Raw genomic sequence first — 8,599 nt, 5'->3', positions numbered from 1 at the left:
TGGCCACGAGCATGGGATGCTATATCATAGCCGTGCCGTATGGCTGCGAGGTTTGTCGCCGATGTGCGCGCACCACCGCGTGTATGTATGTCCGCGCTCTCCCACGCGCCCATTCGCACAGCGCTACTGGCATGGCGCCTCCTCTCCATGCTCCCCTCGCCGGTGATCCCCGCTTTCCTGCGTCCACCACGGACTGCGCCCGGACACTCATGAGCCACTAAAGGCTTACACCTTAAAATATATCACGCAATCGAACCGCGGCCAACATGACGCGCAACAATAGGTGCGAGTGATTAAACCACTCGGCCACGGCTTTCGCCGTGATACGATCGGGTTTTTATATATACCACGTGCATTTGCACGACTGTGTTTCAAAAAATCGCTTGTGGGATAGTGTTACGCCATGTGTAGAGAGTCGGGATGGGTATCAATCGAAAGCCGTGTCTCCGGACTACATACGCTGTAGCGGCTGCTACAGTAGCAGCCATAGTTTTATTACAGCTGCCGTTTTTGTCTCAAAAATTGAGTACAAATTTTTTGTCGTTTCCATAGGCTTCCATTGCCGAATCTTTAACCGCTCTGGGAACAAAATTCTAGCTTTCCACAGCGTGATCACTGGATTTGGCTCGTATACATTGTCTTCTAGAACATGTATGTCACCTGCCTTTTTCGATAATCGGCCTGCAGCTTTAATTATTTGCGAAAAAACCCGCTCGTTCCATTGAAAAACGTAGCTAGCTTTGTGCCGCGGCCGCTTGGGTCGCTACTTGGTACGTGTCCAGAAAAGCTGTTTATGAGCTCTGTTGGCGATAATATTGACACCTTAGACGTTCTCAAGCACTAATCTGTTATTTCATCTTGTCTTGATATTTTTCCTTTAGTGTCCCTTTAAGTCAAGGTAAAGTGATAGATGTTAGATAAAGTCTTGGCCCGGTTTCTCCATGGCTGCGCGCTGCGTTTTGCGCAAAAAACCGTAGCGTGGTTTGTCGGTACAGTGCCTAGAATACTGTACTGTCGGGCGCCGTTTTACTCACCGATGGCAGTAAATGGCGGTGATGGCGTATGCAGCGTCACCACTTCCCCCCGCTCTGTGGCCGGCGAACTAAATTGCGCAAGAGGTTTGCTGACCCTTCAGACGCGATTTTCGTCTTAACTAAGTATTTTCTTGGCACAAGACAAGCGCTGCGAGTTTTCTGGAATGGTATTTTAACAGTCCGCGTTGGCTTCATATTTTCATTTAGTGTCCCTTTAATAAATCCTTTTTTAACCATTTCTATTAAAATAGATCGCACGGCATGCTGCGCGGGTCGTGTATGGCGCTATACAAACGTTGATATGGAAGACGACGATGATGAGGTCAGATAGTGGATACGCGCCACAGTTTTCAGGTCATCATCATCACTTACGTAAGGGCTCAGTGTTTCTTGCTAAGTGATCCGTATTTTGGCCTCCCGATTCGTTCTCTTGAAGAGTGTCCCGCATTTCAAGCAGTGGACGAGTGACGTGGACAACTAGGGGCGCCAGGACCATTCCCAGAGAGTCCCACGCAAGTAAGAACAGGCACGGGCTCAAAAGTGAGCAAGTGTACATAGTAGGGCACTGCACACGCGCTCCTGCGGGAACCGCCAATGCTTTGTTTGAGAGCCGAGTGTGTGAAGTTATTGGCATGCGGCACATTCGTTTCATTAACGCGCACAGGCCACGCACGCGCACAACACCTTGCTTACCATTAAGTTGGTGGCGCGCTGGTAGCGCAACACATTCAGGCTGCTTGCGCGTGACGAAACGAACGCGAATACTGCCGTGCCATAATGAATTCTCTATCCCTGCAGGAGACAAGCCGATTTTATAAAATCGCAGTTTCTTCAACGGTCCTTTGACATGATGACGTTAGTGCAAGTCATCTGACTTTTGAACCTGTGTAGTTTGGACTTTTAATGGCAACTGTTCTGCTGATGTTGGCATGCACCCCTTCTGTGCAGCACTCCGTGTTGCGGACCTTTCTCACTCGGACAGGTCAAAGAGGTCGTCGTTTTATATCGTTTTCGACAAAAATCTGGGCTCGAATACATAAAGCTTTTCGTTCGCAAGTGCTCTCTCTGGTATTGGCTGGCTGCCTTCGCCAAAAATACGTCCGACATCCTGATAGGCTGGCAGCTGAACAGCTTTTAGCCTAAGAACATTTCTGTGAATACGGGCCCTGATTAAACACGAGTCGAGTCAAGCTTTGTTTTTGCGGATTGACTTAAATTTCGCGAAAAATTAAACCACCTGTTAGGTGCAAGCGAAATGCTCAAAATGCCACTAAACATTTAGAAACCATTTGGAACTGCTAAAAATGCTACAGTAACTTTCCCACGGAAAAGGAAACTGTCAATGTACAGAAAATATCAGCCCTGTATTTCACAGGTCTTTGAACTTTCAAAATCACGCACTCTGGAAAGTGGTCTTCGCTTCGTGCGCGGAACTTACGCCAACATACCTCACCTAACTATAGGCTTTACTAAATATGTTTGTTGCTGAAAAAGAAAATGAACCCATCCATGGCCTTTTATACGCGATCTATAGTTGGTTTTACTCTTCCGTTCCATAGATAAATACTGAGTAAGCCAATAAAAAGACGAATAATAATTATGGGGCCACTGAGGAAGGTGCATGCGGAAGCATTGTACCACTTGACTACACGTGCGGCGCACTCGATTCCACGGCATGAGAATTCCCGGATGCTCAGATGGTTATTACAGAGCGGTAGTTGTATGTATAAGTTTAATTATTCATAAAGTACATTATACATAATACATTATACATTATACATAATTATATATGAAACGCGCCCGCTGCATGCGCGGGGGTCTAGGCAGCACATTAGGCCCGCGCGCCCAATCGGCCGCGCGGTGAAGTTTGTGCAGCGCTACTGCAGCGTCTGCCTGCCTCGGACGGGACGCAGCGCTCCAGACAGCGTCGCCGTAGAGTCACTGCAGTGACTCTACGTCGCCGTGGTGTTCGAATCAATCAGCGTCGCTCATAGAGTACCTCACTATTGGCGGCGAGGAGTTACGGAGTCGCCATCTATCGGAAGCGCCTCGCTGACGTAGTATGAGGGATCACGAGGCGCGGCGCGGTCCTCATAGGTTTTGCTGTCAGCGCTCACTGAAAACACCACGCGCGAGCTCTCCCGGACATTTCTGTAAGTACTTTCGAAACGAGAGAAGTTTCTTACTGTCTAAATAATAATCTTGGGCAAACTGAAAGCACACAATCGTTTACAGACGCTATCTCTTTACCGAATACGTACAGTGAACGCCACTGCGCGCGGTCGCCGCGATGGAGTCTCCCGAACCGGCTTCTTGCGTGAAAGGTAGGTAAACGCTGAGACCAAACTATGTGAAATATGTTCTTATAGTGTTTGCATAACTAAATGGAGCGTAATAGAACGAAGCCTCAATGCAGCGATCGCGCAGATTCGCAGCGACCGACTGCGCGTCTGCATGCTTGTCCGCGCACTGTTTCGCTTTCTCCGCGCGCGCGTTTTCGCACCGTGTCATGAGCTTTAGGCCGCAGAATATGAGCATTTGACAGTATACAAGCAACCATTGTTGCGTGGGCGCTATCAGAGCTCTTCAAAAATAATTTCATTGTAGAGACTTCGACGCCTACGGGAACTGCAGTGTGATGTGCCGTCACGACGATTCAATCTTTTTTTTTCTTCTAAATTCTTTGACCGTTCAATATTATTTCTCGAGTTGCGTCGCACTGTATGTTATCGGTGTTCTCAGCATGCAATTTCCCGCTGCTCCTTTTTTGTAATCCAGTGCATTAATTCATAACACAAACATGACCATATGCCATGCTTTTTTTAAATGTGCTTCTTACCGCTGCCTTTCCACTCCACTGAACTTGCCAGTATCTATAGCATCGACAAATTCATGGACCAAACCGTCACGACATTAGTCCGGCAGCGGACTCGGGCGAGCGTCTCAGTGCGCGTTTTCAGAACATCGCGTTTTCAGAACATCGCAGACCGGGCGCCGTAGCAGAAATCTTCCTCGCGTCTGTGCTTGCTGCATACTCGAGTTGTAGCCGATGACTGTTTGCCGGTTTTATGTTTCGCGAGCCAAGCTTCACGCAGCTTCTTGTCCTGCAGCTACGTGTGAATAAGGCTGACACCGGCCTCCGTTACGTGCGTCCGGCCCTGCGGCACCGAGCAGTAGCCTACCGTGTTGCGCGCCTTCAAAGGCAGCAACTACCTATTGTAGTGATTTGAAACGTTCTAGAGGAGACACTCGAAGGGGGAAAATTTCGCCACTAAATGAGGACCGCAGCGTACGAGGGAATTTAAACTCGTTTTCAGCTCGCTTCGGCGCGCCCGAAGCAGCCGACGCGGCCATGTCCACATGATCCCTCCTAGCACACGGCTAGCACGTCACGCCGATGGTGGCGCCAGCTTTTCCAGTGGTGGAGCTCGAGACCAATATTAGAGAGTTCTAGTTTAGGTGTAGTTTAGGGGACGCAAGCGGCTAGCGTACGCAAGAACTAGTGGTTTTTTCGTAGGCGCCGCCATATTGTGAACGCAGTGGCGCCGCCTATGAGCAGCGCCATACTGGCTTGGGTGAAAGCGGTCTTTTGCATGGCAGGTATACGCTTGGCGGTAGGTTCTGGCGTTTGTTTTCGCGGTCGTGCGGTCTGTTTAGTATGACGTGCGTCTTCTACGTGGTAAACGGTTCTGTGAGACGTGCTGAAGTGGTTTAAGGCGTCATGGCCGGAATTTCTGCTGGCGTTGAGGTGTACAGAACACGCAGCGCGATGTGTGCTCGCATATTTGAGCCTACAATCAGCCTCGGAGATCAATTGTGTATTTCTAAATGTTCCAATCACTAATGTGACCTTATTGCAGTATTATCCTCTATTTCTAAGCTGCGGTTTAGGAGCCTTAAAACATACGCGACGATCGTAACAGCATGGGTACTGTTCTGCTACGAAAGGAGCTGTGCTGTTTGACAAGCATTCAAACTATTCACTGCAGGTTACATTGCGTGACTACTTGGTTGGATGGGTGAGGTTTCCACCCATGAATAAAATAGTTTTGGCTAGTAATAGCAGCATACCTTACAGTCTGAATTAAGCTTGCCCAACAAAGCGACCGTTTACGAACTGCGCGAGCGTCCTAAGCAGTAGTAGGTGCTGGATTACAGATATCTCTGTTCTATATAGCGCATGGTCCAAGCATACGGCATCAGCGGGTATATATTTACAAACGTTGTGCGGCGTTAGCCCGTTTTCTCTTGCTTTTTAGAGAAAGAGGATGATAACCGAATTTTTTTTTTTTCGGTTATGTTCATTCAGTTCTCTACGACGCCCTCACACGTATTACGGAAATTTTGCGCTCAAAAATAGCCATCGCATTCTTTTTATGCGAACCGTCTCATATATTATGGCTGTATACAGGCCAAAAAGGCAATGCCAAAGCACACAGCTTCTATGTGTATCGTGCTGGCTCACCCACCGCAGTGGTCGCTGTGTTGAGAAGCGCCATGGGCCTCATGCAGCAAGGCTAGCGTAGGCATATGGTAATTTCAAGCATACTAGACTTGAAATGCGTGAGAACGATGCCAGTGTATCACAAATATTTGATAGCGCCTGCCGCTCAGATGTTTCGTGGTTGCCTTAGGTTGGCCGTGCACGAGCATGCGCTCTTATGTTTTATGTTTTACTGCCTACGCCAATCGATCAGACAGTGAGCTGATTTACTAGTTAATGTTGGTAATACAGAGACGCCGGTTTTCTTTGTTGAATTAAGATCGATATAAGCAAAATAGTAAACAACACATACACGCACCGCGACTGATAATGCTCGTACACCGCGGCTGATTATGCGTGTCACATTTTTGCGCCCCCAAGACATATTTCTGCCTACAGTAGTTACCGATGCACCGAAAGGCTTCCCTGACGACCTTATATGAACGAACATGGCGTAAATTTCACAAAGTAAGATCTAAAACACCTCGAAATCGTTCCGCAGCACGCGAGAGCAATACTTTCAAGCAGCGCCGCGCCGGATCGCCCAAGCCAGAGAGGAGGAAAGGCTCTCCGCGCGCCCTTTCCTCCTCGCCCGATGAAACGGTCTATAGCGTGTTTCTGCTTGCGTACGCAAACGCACCCAAGCGCTAGGGGCCCCAAGGCCTTGCGTCCCCTAAACTAAAACTCTCTATTACCTAGAGGGAAATCTGGCGCTGCTGCGCTGTGGTATGCACGGGAATGCCGGTATATTGTTACTTCGGATTGGCATCGTTCTCGGAGAGCCAGGCAAGCACCGTTCCGTCTGTCACAATGATTCATATTCTACTAAAACTACACGTAAAAAGCTGTTTTAGTTTTATTATTACACAAAAACAGGTTTTGTTTAACTATGAGAACTTGTTATTGCATGTACAATTATATGATACGTAAAAAGTATCAGCGGGTCACTAAAGTTGAGGACAGACGACAAGATTCGCGCTCGCTTTGAAACAGTTTGTTGTCTGTTCTTGCTTTTCTTCCCTTCGTCATGCATTGTAGGTGAGTAGATGCAATTTGCGTGAATGGAAATGTTTTATGAAGATTTTACTTACAGAACGCGTTATTTGTGTAGCCATATACACGTTTTAGACGAAGCTTCTTACAACACCAGCGTCGCAGACACATATATAGTAACTCTATGACACCGTTTCATCGGGCGAGGAGGATAGGGCGCGCGGAGAGCCTTTCAACCTCTCTGGCTTGGGCGACGCGGCGCGGCGCTGCTTGAAAGTATTGCTGTCGCGTGTTGCGGAACGATTTCGAGATGTTTTAGATCTTACTTTTTGAAATTTACGCCTTGTTCGTTCATATAAGGTCGTCGGGGAAGCCTTTCGGTGCATCAGTGATTATACTGTAGGCAGGAATATGTCTTGGGGGCGCAAAAATGTGACGCGCATCATCAGCCGCGGTGTACGCACATTATCAGTCGCGGTGCGTGTATCTGTTGTTTACTATTTTGCTCATATCGGTTTTAATTCAACAAAGAAGACCGGCGTCTCTGTATTACCAGCATTAAATGGTAAATCAACTCACTGTCTGATCGATTGGCGTAGGGAGTAAAACATAAAACATAAGAGCGCATGCTCGTGCACGGCCAACCTAACGCAACCATGAAACATCTGAGCGGCAGGCGCTATCAAATATTTGTGATACACTGGCATCGTCCTCACGCATTTCAAGTCTAGTATGCTTGAAATTACCATATGTCTACGCTAGCCTTGCTGCATGAAGCCCATGGCGCTGCTCAACACAGCGATCACTGCGGTTGGTGAGCCAGCACGATACATATATCAGCTGTGTGCTTCGGCATTGCCTTTTTGGCCTGTATACAGCCATAATATATTAGAGGGTTCGCATAAAAAGAATTCGATGGCTATTTTTGAGCGCAAAATTTCCGTAATACGTGTGAGCGCGTCGTAGAAAACTAAACGAACGCAAACCGAAAAAAAAATCGGTTATCATCCTCTTTCTCTAAAAAGAAGAGAAAACGGGCTAACGCCGCACAACGTTTATAAATATATAACCGCTGATGCCGTATGCTTGGATCATGCGCTATATAAAACAAAGATATCTGTAATCCAGCACCTACTACTGCTTAATTAGGACGCTCGCGCAGTTCGTAAACGGTCGCTTTGCTGGACAAGCTTATTTCAGACTGTAAGGTATGCTGCTATTACTAGCCAAAACTATTTTATTCATGGGTGGAAACCTCATCCATCAAACGAAGTAGTCACGCAATGTAACCTGCAGCGAACAGTTTGAACGCTTGTCAAAGTATAACATCACAGCTCCGGCCTATCGTAGCAGAATGGTAGCCACGCTGTTACGAACGTCGCGTATGTTTCGTGGACCATAAACCGCAGCTTAGAAATAGAGGATAATACTGCAATAAGGTCACATTAGTGACTGGAACATTCAGAAATACACAATTGATCTCCGAGGCTGATTGTAGGCTGAAATATGCGCGCACACATCGCGCTGCGTGTTCCGTCCACCTCAACGCCAGCAGAAATTCCGGTCATGACGCCTTAAACCACTTCAGCACGTCTCACAGAACCGTTTGCCACGTAGAAGACGCAAGTCATACTAAACAGAGCGCACGACCGCGAAAACAAACGCCACAACTTACCGCCGAGCGTATAGACCGTTTCATCGGGCGAGGAGGATAGGGCGCGCGGAGAGCCTTTCCCCCTCTCTGGCTTGGGCGATCCGGCGTGGCGCTGCTTGAAAGTATTGCTGTCGCGTGCTGCGGAACGATTTCGAGATGTTTTAAATCTTACTTTGTGAAATTTACGCCATGTTCGTTCATATAAGGTCGTCAGGGAAGCCTTTCGGTGCATCGGTAACTACTGCAGTCAGAAATATGTCTTGGGGGCGCAAAAATGTGACGCGCATAATCAGCCGCGGTGCACGCGCATTATCAGTCGCGGTGTGTGTATGTGTTGTTTACTATATTGCTTGTATCGAATTTAATTCAACAAAGAAAACCGGCATCTCTGTATTACCAGCATTAAATGGTAAATCAGCCCACTGTCTGATCGAT

General features: G+C 47.7%; 1 protein-coding gene across 1 annotated transcript in view; it reads left to right on the top strand.

Annotated features, from left to right (window-relative positions):
* The first annotated feature begins 1,370 nt into the window (after positions 1-1,370).
* The window catches only part of LOC126547400 (uncharacterized), a 45,024-nt gene continuing 37,795 nt past the window's right edge, over positions 1,371-8,599 (top strand). Inside the window, exon 1 of the mRNA XM_050195386.3 lies at positions 1,371-1,550. The gene's annotated coding sequence lies outside the window, so the exon portion shown is untranslated. The remainder of the gene's footprint in view (positions 1,551-8,599) is intronic.

This window comes from Dermacentor andersoni, chromosome 1, assembly GCF_023375885.2.
Source record: "Dermacentor andersoni chromosome 1, qqDerAnde1_hic_scaffold, whole genome shotgun sequence".
In the NCBI taxonomy this organism is placed as follows: Eukaryota; Metazoa; Arthropoda; class Arachnida; order Ixodida; family Ixodidae; genus Dermacentor; species Dermacentor andersoni.
The sequence above is the reverse complement of the archived record's forward strand: the minus strand, read 5'-3'. Positions and strand labels throughout refer to the sequence as shown.